This window comes from Sinohyriopsis cumingii, chromosome 9 (genome assembly GCF_028554795.1).
Source record: "Sinohyriopsis cumingii isolate HCF-2022 chromosome 9, ASM2855479v2, whole genome shotgun sequence".
NCBI lineage: Eukaryota > Metazoa > Mollusca > Bivalvia > Unionida > Unionidae > Sinohyriopsis > Sinohyriopsis cumingii.
The window spans coordinates 56,744,835-56,758,484 of NC_142969.1; positions in this window are offsets into that span (position 1 = coordinate 56,744,835).

Genomic DNA, 13,650 nt, shown 5'->3' on the forward strand with positions numbered 1-13,650 from the left:
CTCGTCAATATATTCAATATATTCGAACTCTGTTTCAGAGTCATCTATGGTTATCTCATCAGTGAGTTTAAGACAATTTTTCATAGACATTTTTTATTACATTTGGTATACAAAATCTCGGAGTGCTTTACCCTCTATAGCAGGGTTCAGATCACGTGCTGTTTCCGATGATGATGCTATTTCAGAAAAGACCTCTTTTATATCCTGTACACCTTTTATTTTATCACCACTCTTTTGCCTCACAGGTGTTCCTGCTGCAGATGAGGCTTCTGCTTCAAAAGTCGTCAACGCATCTAACGCGATTGGTGCTACTTTGTGAGCCAAGCCAGGTATATTTTCAACTATCTTTGAGACTATTTTTCAAGAAAACCTACCTACAATTTGTTTGTGAATTTTTTCGTTTTTTCATTTCTCTATACAAATTCATAAAAGTGACTTTGATTTGTTAACTAATTATGGTCAGCTAGCTGACTGCGGTCAGTTAAACTACTCGCAGATGAAGATAGCATGTAACAATTTCATTGTTAAGATTAATCTGACGATCTGGCTGATATGTGAGTGTCATTGTGAAAGATAATATTTGATTTTCGACACTGATCGGATAGTAAAGTATCTGTATCGGATTTACTTGCATCAGCGAACCAGGTGGATCCACTTGCGACGGAACAGTTTATCAGGATTGTGGTTACATCGGTGATGTTGACAGCTGATTCACTATCATATGATATTGTCGCAGATGTGTCAGATCCGTATTGTTGTTTATTGAATCGTAGCAATGATCCGATCGTGTATTGGCTACTAAGATCGATACACAATTTGTTTTTCAGTGCTATTATTTCCTGCAACGTGTTGTAGTTCGGAATGATCTGAAAATAATCAGATGATATACCGCTGCTACCAGCTGTTGTAAGATATACTTTTGTTTTGTTGATATCTGTTACATTGTATATTCCTTGGGGTATCTTAACAGATTTCCACTCTATGATGCCATTGGGTTTTATGCCGAGTGTAAAATCGTCGTTGACGTTAATTTTGATATTCGCCATATATGCCATAGAGTAGCTGATACTAATCCGATCTCATATTGCTTTGGGGACTCAGTGTCAAGTTCAATAAGAGGATTATAAAAAACTGAAAAGTGTGAGCTGTTCGATGTTGTCTGGGATGAGTCAAGTAGCAGCGTCATCGACGACATTTTCATTTGTTATTCGCAGATAAAAACATTATAGCGTGTTTGCGTTAGCGAATTAATTAACCGTGACTCAGATCGCTGTGTAACACATAATAGTGGTATGTCGTAAAAGATCCGCTTGGTCGTAGATGATCAAGTATTTCAACAATTTCATTATCCATTTCTGTGCTCGTCTTTCCTGCATATGTCTACGCTATCAGCCGATCAATAATATCATCTGCCGAGTTAAATATCTTTAATCCTTTACCTTATATTTCTTCCATAGCATCATATTCAGATTTTTTTTTCAATTTTTTTCTTCTCTTCATATTCTATACTTTGCTGTTCGTTTTTATTCTTCAAAATTTTATTTAATTTCTCATCTTCTATTTCTTTCGCGACTGTTTGAAATTTTTGTGTAGCTGTAAAACCTTTTTCAGATCCTAAACTCTATCAAAAACTTCTAGATATAGCTACAACACCTTGTCCGACTATTTTATAGTATTTTTCAGCATCATCAATTTCCGTTGCGGAATCTAAATCATTTTTAGCATCATCTTTTTGTATTACACTAGTAAAATTATTTTTTAAAAAAAGAATCTTCTTCATCTTTAGTGCATGTTCTTATTTTTTGTGTATTTTCAAACTTAATATATATGTTGTTAACCTCAAAGGAACAATATTCCAAACTATACATTGTCCTATTTTGTTTTTGAAGAAAATAATTTTCAACTATTTTGTTTCTGTTTACGTCCTCAAGAATATTTTGATTCTTCTCGCTGTTGTCTCGTCTGCTTAAAAAGTAACGAATTTGTTTCTTTCTTTTTGGAAAAACTCAGCTTGTCGTGTATGAGGATCACCAATTCGCTCAAAAACATCCTCAGCAATTTACTTTTGACCTTTCTCAAATAACCCTCGCAAACCTATTTTTTTAAAGTTATTGTATATCATCTGGTGGTACTTTATCAACACAGTGTTGCTTGCCAAGTACAGATTCGGTGATATGCTTAAATAGTCTAGCTGTTTCTTCTGACGTTTGTTGTTTCCAGCACGTTTTTGTTCAACTTTTTTCTGAAACGCAGATCTTGTAGCCACATATTTCTTTAGAAGATCTATTAGCGACTTGTTCATTAGTATGAATAACACACACTAATTTTCTACTTCTTTACAATCTAAGAACTTGTCAATTCCACATCGAAACATATGCTTGGTATCTCTGGCAAGTTTATTAAATAAGAAAAATCTATGATTCCCATGAGACACTTGTGTCTCAGTAAACGTCACCGCATTGTTCTCCTGATATGCTTTGCACACCAATATTGTCCAGTCCGTTAAACAGTACAAAACAGCCCGTATTTCTTCTGATAAAACGATAGACGTTATAAAATCCCTGGGCAAGATGAATTGCATTACATCTTCGGTTCCTTGACAATGAAATGCAAGATTTGATCTTGTCCATCTCAGCATTTCTCAACGGAATATCATCAAATATAATAATCTTATGTTCGCTCGAGTCTAGCTCGGCAACAGGAGCAATATCTTTAGATGTTCTTACAACAAATATATCTTCACAAGCGCCAAGTTGATTCTTTAGTTTTTCGTTGTACTCGATCAGCAACTCGTATTTGTCTTCCTGCGGACTGATTGTTTAGATATGAACTGTCATAGTTGAATATGTCGTTGAGCATCAGATTCATTAACAAGTTTGTTTTGCCAGATCCAATTCGTCTGACTGTCAGGTAATGACAATCCAGTAACTCGTAGTTATGTTTATCACTTAATACTCGCTCGGTATCAAAGTATATTATGCTCATCATATAACATGTGCACAAAATGTCAGCAGCAATTACAATAGCATGAGCTACTACATAATATTTTGGTACGTTAGTCAGTGATTCGTCTGCTGAAACAACATCAAGAACAACACATGTTGATCTAACAAAATTATCTGAAGCAATCCGTTGACGCAATGACCGGCAACCTTATCATGTCAGGAAAACGAGTGCTAGATCTAGAAACAACATATTCTCATGTCAACGTAAATAACGCACAAGCGGTAAGTTATACTCAACTAACCACAGCTTTATCTGAAAAATTTTCACTTGCCGGCGGAACAATGTCTGGCGGTATCGGTTTAGCATGTTAACATAAACCGCTTGGTGTGCTCTGCACACTAAGATACAATTTAATTTGATATGATTTATAAATTACTGTTGATCCTCCTTCGATCAGAGCCGCAAAAGAATTTTACGATGTTGTGTTTCATCCAAATATGGAAATAATAGTAGCTGATACTCCTGATTAACTAGACCCAGAGAGTGCAAATAAAGCACGATCAGCAAATATAATTGCCTAAATGAAAAAAGTTTAACTTTAGAATCATCGGATTTAACAGATAACGAAGACAATTTTGTTAAAGTTGCAGGAATGAGAGTTCTACAACAAGCAAGCTATCCGAGATTAAATATTATTAGCAAATACTGTCATCCGAACGATTGCGCGGAACAGCGACTAAAATTTTACTCGCTGTTGACAAATACATTGCTTGAGATTAATAAAGAAAATTCTATGAAAATCAATAGTATAAACTGTTCTAACAAATTTTGTTGCGCAAAAGTAAACGCTTTCTCAATAGCAGCTTTATCCGACAGATCACTAAATTTACTGTTAGCACGATCAGCAAAAAATTTTCTACAACTGTCATGCATTTTAATATCTTGGATCAGCAAGAACATTTTTGATGATTGGTACATCAAGTCTATTTTTGTATAGTTCAGCTTGTTCAACAAGTTCATCATGAACCTTTTTTTATTCGTTCTTTTTCCGTTTTCTTACTATGATATTGTGTTTTTACTTGGTTAGATCTATGACCAAACAAGAGCTAATCGACTTCAACCACATTTCATCGAGTCTCTCAGACAACGACAGTAACGAGCTCATCAAGTACTACAAGCGCTATGGTAAAAAAATATATTGTGTCAGACGCGCCAGAAAATATTACCGCAGAATAATAAGCATGTTAAACTATATCCCAATTGCCTTAACAACAGCGGGATTAGCGTCAGCAGGAGGAACAGCAAATCCGTTATTGTTACTAATATCCGGAGCAGGTATTGTATTATCAGTGATCAACAAAAGGATAGAACCAAAATATGAGATCAAAAATACTTTATTTTAGACAGCAACAGCGACTTATAATAAAATATTAAACCAACTCCCAGCTTATCTCAGAGGTGAAAATTTATTATGCTAGATCTTATACAGGAACTACGAGTCAAAGACGATTTTATTGTTGATATTATACCAAACAGAGTTGTACAATATGAAAAACAGTATGTGGTAAATTTTGTGTGAAATATGAAATACAATGGAAGTTATTACGGTGGAAGATACCACGCTAAATGTGAAGAGAATTCTCTTCCATGGTAAACATATGACAATTATACTTGACAACGAAAAGTACAGCACGTACTTAAAAAAAAGAAGTAAGTTGTCTCTTGTTTGTAGTGATTATTTGGAATATTTTGATAAACTTGCTATGCTCACATAAGAGCTCGTTAAAACTGTTGATAATCTTTATAATCCAATATTGTAAAACAAATACACAAAAATTACAGTTGATGATGAGCTAAAAATGTTACGTAAAAAAAACAATAGTTTTTCATGGAAACTTTATCAAAATGTTCGAACTTGATTCTCTTATCCGCGGCAAAATAAATATGTATTTGGTCTGTCATGATGAGAGTTATATTATTGCAAAAGCTGAAATGTTAAAAATATCTCGAGAAGTCTCAAGCAATTTTGTGTGCAATATCATAAATCAGAAGGAATCTCTAAAAATTTTGTGTTTAACATCATATAACAATCTCTAACAATTTTGTGTGAAATATATAAGTAGCCTTGTATAAGGGGTGTTTCTGGATCAAACCCTATTTTGTTTGACAACAGCGACGAGTCAATAATATATCCTTGACAAATGATTATAAAATAAAATTGTGTTGTCTCAACAAAGTTTGTTTTCATATTTGTTTAGACTAACCTGAGGGGAATATGGAGGGGGGAAGAATCATATTGTCATGTGAATATAAAATAGTGTTTTGGGCCAGAAACCCCCTTATAAGACTACTTTAGTTCCTTTAATGATGCTGACCTACATTACAAAATACTGTTTTGTACCAATCTTCACCAGAATGTTCTTTGAACATCAACACTTTCCTTCCTTTAAACACGAGTTTCATAAAACAGTGAGAAATTTGCTGTGATTACAAAACTACACCTGACTTGGGGAAAACTTTAACAAAGAACATGGAATTTTTAAGTTGAATTCACTACCATAGTTATCACTGAAGCTACAGATAAGCAGGAAAGGCAATCATTGCAGTTATTAAAATGCTGGCTTATGTGTGTTAGCTAATCAATATCCTCAACATATGACCATGCAATAGCCTAAAGGGATAATGGGGGGTGTATGTGTGAAAAATTGTACCAATAAACAGAGTCTGGTGTATTAAGACAATGTGCATTTGCTTAAATGAATATGATTGTTGTTTACAATATCAGAGAATTGGAATAGATATCTCTTACAAAATCTGCAAAGATATAAAAAAAGACAAACACATGTGTATAAACATTATATTTATTTACCACTTCATTACACACGATAAATTCCATTATAAAACCAAACCCCAGAGATATACACAAAAACACAAAAGATTACATAATTTCATATTAGATTTTTGTCAAAATTATTAGACACCAGTATTACTTAACATCTCAAATTTCTGCCTTACAATCTGAGAATTTTGATTACTTTTTAAAGATAACTTGGCTAGATCTGGTTGCATAAATTTAGACTTGGACTGAATTCGTGAAGGTTTACATTGTTTTAAAGAAGAAAACATACTGGGTCCACAAGTTATTAGGTTCATAAATATAATGTCTCTACCGCTACAATAACACTAAATATTGTCTTATCTTACACATCAGTCTTAGTGGAGTCTAGTGGTTGTGTTCATGTGAGATGATTTCTATACTTAAATTATTCATCGGAATTACAAAGTGCTCAGACTTTAGAATTAATTAACCATTTTGAAGTTACTGTGAATTAATTTAAGGATGTTTCATTTTATATCATTGTGTTACATCAATACTATTGGCACATCAGCACAATAGAGGGAACTTCATTTGTAATACTTTAGAATTCTTTTGGAAAACTGAATAATTTTGGACTTGTGATAGAAATTTAGGATTATTTAGGATTTCAATCACAATGCTGTCAGTTATTTTTAATTTTTCACATTGTATTTTATGGAAGTACATGTAAATGACTTGTTGAACTTTACAAAACCTGTTGGTTTCACTCTTTTTTGTTCACTCTGAAACATGTACACTAAGCAGACAATGCATAACTATTATTATTACATCATCATACATTGTGTGTCCTTCATTCCTTTCATGGCAAAAATGTACACTTAACATACATGGTATAACTGCTATTAATCTTGAAGAAACATGATTCACTGGCAAGCATATATACATAGCAAACATTGTAATATCATTATTAATAATACATTATGCAGCATACATGGTCTGTCCCTCACAGTTTCACTGGCAAACATTTCCACTTAGCAAATGCTGTAATAACTTTTTTATTAGATGAAGTATCACATAAATGGTTTGTCCATCTCATGTTCAACAGAAATCGTTTACACAATGTAACCACCTTATAACTGGTACTAAAGATTTATACTAGCTGCTACCTCGCTAGACGCTCAACATTAAGAGGTTAGCATTAAGACTGGTCAGCCTGGTGTCAGGATAATGTGACTTGGTGGGACATGATGCCACATGTCTGCAGCATGATGTCCTAGTGCTTTACATCACTATAAACTGTTGCAATGCATACATCATAGTGATAATACTGAGGAATTGTTAAAGCTATGTTAAAAATCCAAATAACACACACTTATAACTGGTACTATTTCAATATGTATCATACATGATTTGTTCATTCCAGTTTCAATGGCAAATATTTGCACTTAGTGAGTACGGTTACCCCCACCCCCAATTCACTGGCAACTATTTTAAATTAGCATATCTTGTGTAATTATTACTACTGGTACATGATGAATCAACCATGATTTGTCCCTATAAAATTCATTTGGCAACATTTATACTTATCACACAATGTGTAATTGTTATTATTAAATAAGACCTATACATGGTTTTTTCCCTACCAATATCAAAGTCAAACATGAATACATAGCAAGCATGATAGAAGTTTTATTATTTCATGACAAATCACAAGGTAGGTTTACCAAATGCCTGCAATTAAGATGTTCAAATGTTCGAAAAGACACTCAAACAGCTGATGCAATTTCAATGATTAAGTGTTGATATCTTAAAACTGAATGCCTCAGAACAATTATAAGTAGTATTACCATGTAATAATGTCAAATTGACTGACTGTGTGGTCTTCTAAATAGCTATTAATGATAATAAAGTAACAAGACCTTCATCAGGTCAAGGTCATCAGGTTTGTGGTAAAAATCATTATTCTATAAGACAACCCAATGTCAGCTGGAGGTTCATGAAATGAAGACAACAAGACCATCATCATGCCTGTGGTAAATATCATTATTTTGTAACACTGCTCAATGAGAGCTTCAGTGTCATGAAGCTATGAGAAAAAAGACCAACATCAGGTCTATTTAAAACTTCATTATTCTGAAACACCACCCAATGAGAGACTGAGGTTCGTGAAATGAACAGAACAAGTTCAACATCATGTCTATGGTTAAAATCAATATTTTAAAACATCACCATATGAAAGCCATAATTAGATGAAAATAAGCCCTAAAATTACATGAAGCGAAATAATCAAAGCATTTATTCAGATGTACATTTGTAAATTATTATAAAATCCTTCATTTGGCAACATTCATACTTATCACACAATGTGTGATTGTTATTATTAAATAAGACCTATATATGGTTTTTCTCTAATAATGTCAATGGCAAACATGAATACATAGCAAACATGATAGAAGTATTATTATCACATGACAAATCACAAGGTAGGTTTACCAAATGCCTGCAATTAAGATGCTCAAATGTTTGAAAAGACACTCAAACAGCTGATGCAATTTCAATGATTAAGTGTTGACATCTTAAAATTGAATGCCTCAGACCATTTATAAGTAGTGTTACCATGTAATAATGTCAAATTGACTGACTGTGTGGTCTTCTAAATAGCTATTAGTGATAATAAAGTGAAAGTAACAAGACCTTCATCAGGTCAAGGTCATCAGGTTTGTGGTAAAAATCATTATTCTGTAACACAACCCAACGTCAACTAGAGGTTCATGAAATGAAGACAACAAGACCACCATCATGCCTGTGGTAAAAATCATTATTTTGTAACACTGCTCAATGACAGCTTGAGTGTCATGAAGCTAAGAGAACAAGACCAACATCAGCTTAATGGTAAAAATCATTATTCTGAAACACCACCCAATGACAGTTAGAGGTTCGTGAAATGAACAGAACAAGTTCAACATCATGTCTATAGTTAAAATCAATATTTTAAAACATCACCCGATGAAAGCCATGGAGTTTGTCAAATATATTTTGAGTACAAATTCAAACTCTGGGCTAAAATTTAAATTTTGAAACATTGTTGGAGTCTTCTATTTTTAAGAAATTTTACACAAATGGACAGACGTCTGCTTAGATAGCATACTATATATCTCACTTTTGTAGCACTATGGTTACTGGAGTCATCAAGATTTTGAACCTGAGTACACTAAGAGATCACCTTGTTTAACTCACTGATGTAGCTCTATGGCAACCCAAGTCATCAAGATTTAGAATATGAGTACACTTAGAGATCACCCTGTTTAACTCACTGATGTAACTCTATGGCAACCCAAGTAATCAAGATTTAGAATCTGAGTACACTTATAGATCACCCTGTTTAACTCGCTGCTGTACCTCTATGACAATCCAAGTCATCAAGATTTAGAATCTGAGTACACTTGGATATCAACTTGTATATCTCACTGGTGTATCTCTATGACTACTAAAGTCATCAAATTTCTGAGTCAGAGTACAAATAAACATCATCCAGTATATTTGACTGCTGTAGCTATATGGTTACAAAAGTCATCAAAATTTAAAATCTGAGTACAATTAGATATCAGCCTATTTATCGCACTGCTGTAGCTCAATAGCTACAATTAAAACATTTTCAAGTCTGCTTTATACCATCATGTATATCTCATTCATGTCACTCAACAGCCACTAGAGTGATCAAAATTTAGAATCTGAGTACACTCAGGTATCAGCCTATTTATATGTATAGCTCAATAGCCACTAGATTGATCAAAATTTAGAATCTGAGCACATTTATATGATACACTGTACACTGCTGTAGTTTAATGACTATTTATGTAAACAAAATTTACATTCTAAGACCACTTTGATATCTCCCTGTATATCCCACAGCTGAAGTTTAATGACTATTTATGTAAACAAAATTTACATTCTAAGACCACTTTGATATCACCCTGTATATCCCACAGCTGTAGTTTAATGACTATTTATGTAAGCAAAATTTACATTCTAAGACCACTTTGATATCATCCTGTATATCCCACGGCTGTAATTTAATGGATATTTATGTAAACAAAATTTACAAAATTTACATTCTAAGACCACTTTGATATCCCACTGCTGCACCTACATGGCTACATTAAACTATAGAGTCCAAGTACACATTAACACTCAAAAGCTGTATAAATATGCTTTGACTTGATATATAGGTGACTTCCATAGACCAGACATATTGTAAAGAATGATGAAATATTTTTCAACCATTGATTCTTTGGGACTGAACAGGCTGATGTAATAAGGCCCCAAGATTATAGAAACATTATCATGCCAAACATAGACTCAAGTAAAAATATTGATATACGGTCTATTTGTAATTTTAAGTCAAACAACTAGATTCAATAAACTGTACATTGTGACTCTGCATTTGGACATACAACAACTGACAAATGTCTGAATCAAACAATCAATGATTTAGAAATGAAATATAATGATATTTCAACCAGATCAAATTAACAATGATCAAAATTAAATGTTTGACATTTACATTAAACATTATATGCAAATCTACAGAAATTTAACTGTAGCAATATCATGAGTTCTTGCTATCTTCCAGTCTGTTTTTATTTGAGATAGATCAATGATAGAGTTACAACCAAGATATAAAATGATACAAAATGGATGTAAAGCATAATATATACCATTAATGATTACGTAAAAAATTGAATAAAAGATAATGACATGTACATACATACTTTTACACTTAGATTCAGTAAGCTGAATATATACAAAATATACGATGTACAGAATGAAACAGAGTGCAGACAAATTGTATCTGAAGCCAAGATGGATCTCGGTGATAATTTGTAGAATTCAGGAAAGGCTACTACGATTGATCGCAATATATATAATAACACAAATGAATGTAGTAAAATATGACTCATTGCAAGTAAAAAAGGATTACTAAATCTATCCGTTTCATATAATTGAGCTATCCGTTTCTCTTTTGACAAAATAAAGACAGAAACAACATCTGATTTGTCATTTTACCACACCATGAAACTATAATACACAATTCTGTAATTACAAATGATTATAAGATAAAACTGGAAATCCGATGAAAAATGGTGCATCCATGAATTAGATTTTTAAAACAAAATAACATATAATTATGTTGTTTGGTAATATTGATCTGAATGGAAAAAAAGATGACGAAATTTAAACAGTCAATAAAAAAAACATTATTGTCCTTTACAGTTTTGAACTAAGCTTTCTGTGCAAAAAGCATTATCTTATTAGTCTCATCAAGGCTATGACTTTTGACCTTCAGACTCCAGAACCTATGGCTTCTTGATCATCCTAAGGGTCATCAAAACGTTTGGTCAAGATAGCTTATCTAAGTTAAAGATTTATGAAAAAAGTCCATTCTTTTCATCTTTTAAATTCGTGAATTTAACCCTTGATCTTTTGATCACAAAGTCAACAGGCTTCATTCTTACACATGCAGGTCATCCAAAATATGTTGTGAAAGTATATGGTCAAGAACTGAAGCTTCTGTGCAGACACCATTTATATTCTGTCACAGTAACCTTGATCCAAGCCTTTAATTAACACACCTCCCAACCCCATGCCACACACTCTGCCAAAGACAGGTTTCCTCCATACCTTAAGAGTACAAGCAAACCATACAGACTGGTCCAGGCTTATGATTTAGAACTAATTGTATTGTTCAGAAACACTGTCTTTTCTTTCAATCATATAACTTTGACCTCTGACTCCAAAATTGAGTGACTTCTTCCTTACCTCAAGTGCAAGTCACATGCACTCCCAGTGATCTTGACCTTTTGGACCAAAAGATTGCCAGGCTTCTTTGTAACAACAAAGGCAAGCAATCCATAAAGTTTAGTTTAAATACACAATTCAGAAAGTCAGTTAAACTGACCTTTGACCCTTTCACCCAAGCTCAATAGGCTTCCTCCTCACTTCTAATCCAAGATATCTACAAAGATGGTAATAGCATGAAACTTGGGTTACTGTGTGAAAATGAAGTTAGTAACAATGTATATAGCAAACTTTTATGGCACACCAAAACCATAGTTACCATAACATGCCAACTATAGGTAAAACTCTCAGATATGTAAAGATGAATTCCAGCCAAATTATGATGGTAAATAATTCAACATAAAAGTTAAAATGAAGTACAGTAAGACTATTCAATTACTCATCCAACGTCTCCATGAAATACAGACTATTCAACTAAATATCCAATGTCTTGATAACAAAAGGATTATTCAACTACTCACCAAATGTCTTAATAAAATAAAGACAATTCAACTATTCATCCAATGTCTTGATAAAATAAAGACTATTCAACAACTCATCCAATGTCTTGATAAAATAAAGACTATTCAACAACTCATCCAATGTCTTGATAAAATAAAGACTATTCAACTACTCATCCAATGTCTTGATAACATAAAGACTATTCAACAACTCATCCAATGTCTTGATAACATAAAGACTATTCAACAACTCATCCAATGTCTTGATAACATAAAGACTATACAACAACTCATCCAATGTCTTGATAACATAAAGACTATTCAACTACTCATCCAATGTCTTGATAACATAAAGACTATTCAATTACTCATCCAATGTCTTGATAACATAAAGACTATTCAACTACCCATCAAATGTCTTAATAAAATAAAGTCAATTCAATTACTCATCCAGTGTCTCCATGAAATAAAGACTGTTCAACTACATATCCAATGTCTTGATAAAATAAAGACAATTCAACCACTCATCCAAGGTCTTAACCGATTCAGCCCCGATCCCGTCTGTAGGCGTGATGAGGCTGTACCCTACTTCAAAGCCCTGCAGCATCGAGGCCATTTAAGATAGACCAACGTGGGTGGTATTAAAAAAAAGCAGACAGATATAGCTCTAAAATGGTATCAAATAATCTGGAAGTTCTAGTTGCATTACAAAATACAGAGAGAAAAAGCTCATTTTTTGGACCCGGTTTTTTTTCACCCAAAATTCGCTCGAGATCGGAATGCAATTTTGTGTTTGGATTTTAGACCTTTTGGCCTCAGATCTAAGGCATACCGGTCTTAACTGAACACAGACAGGTGAACCTTTGCAAAAACTAGGATAAAGTGGGCATTTGGAATAAATTGCGGTCTCCATACGAAAATGATGGGTCTATTAAGCAAAAAAAAAAAAAAAGAACTCCAACTTTTACCCTTCTGCTCATGCGCAAGCAAAATAACCAATGGAAATTGATGTTTCTAATACAACTAGGCAATATTCTCATGGATAATCTGTTGAAAACCGCTGTATTACGATGTGTTCAGAAATAGCACCCCAAATCTCGTTCCTATGCACATTTCAGACAAAAATGACAAAAACCTCTGGGGCCAAATGAGTTAATGGGTGAATTTTCGTGACATCACTAAATCGGAATATTACTTATTTATTTCATCATTTGTGAATCAGTATTGCACATAAGTTACAAAAAGAGCTATTCTTTGACAATTTCTAAGAAATTTCCATAAACTTGATTAACCGATTCAGCCCCGATCCTGTCTGTAGGCGTGATGAGGCTGTACCCTACTTCAAAGCCCTGCAGCATCGAGGCCATTTAAGATAGACCAACGTTGGTGGTATTAAAAAAAAGCAGACAGATATAGTTCTAAAATGGTATCAAATAATCTGGAAGTTCTAGTTGCATTACAAAATACAGAGAGAAAAAGCTCATTTTTTGGACCCGGTTTTTTTTCACCCAAAATACGCTCGAGATCGGAATGCGATTTTGTGTCCGGATTTTAGACCTTTTGGCCTCAGATCTAAGGCATACCGGT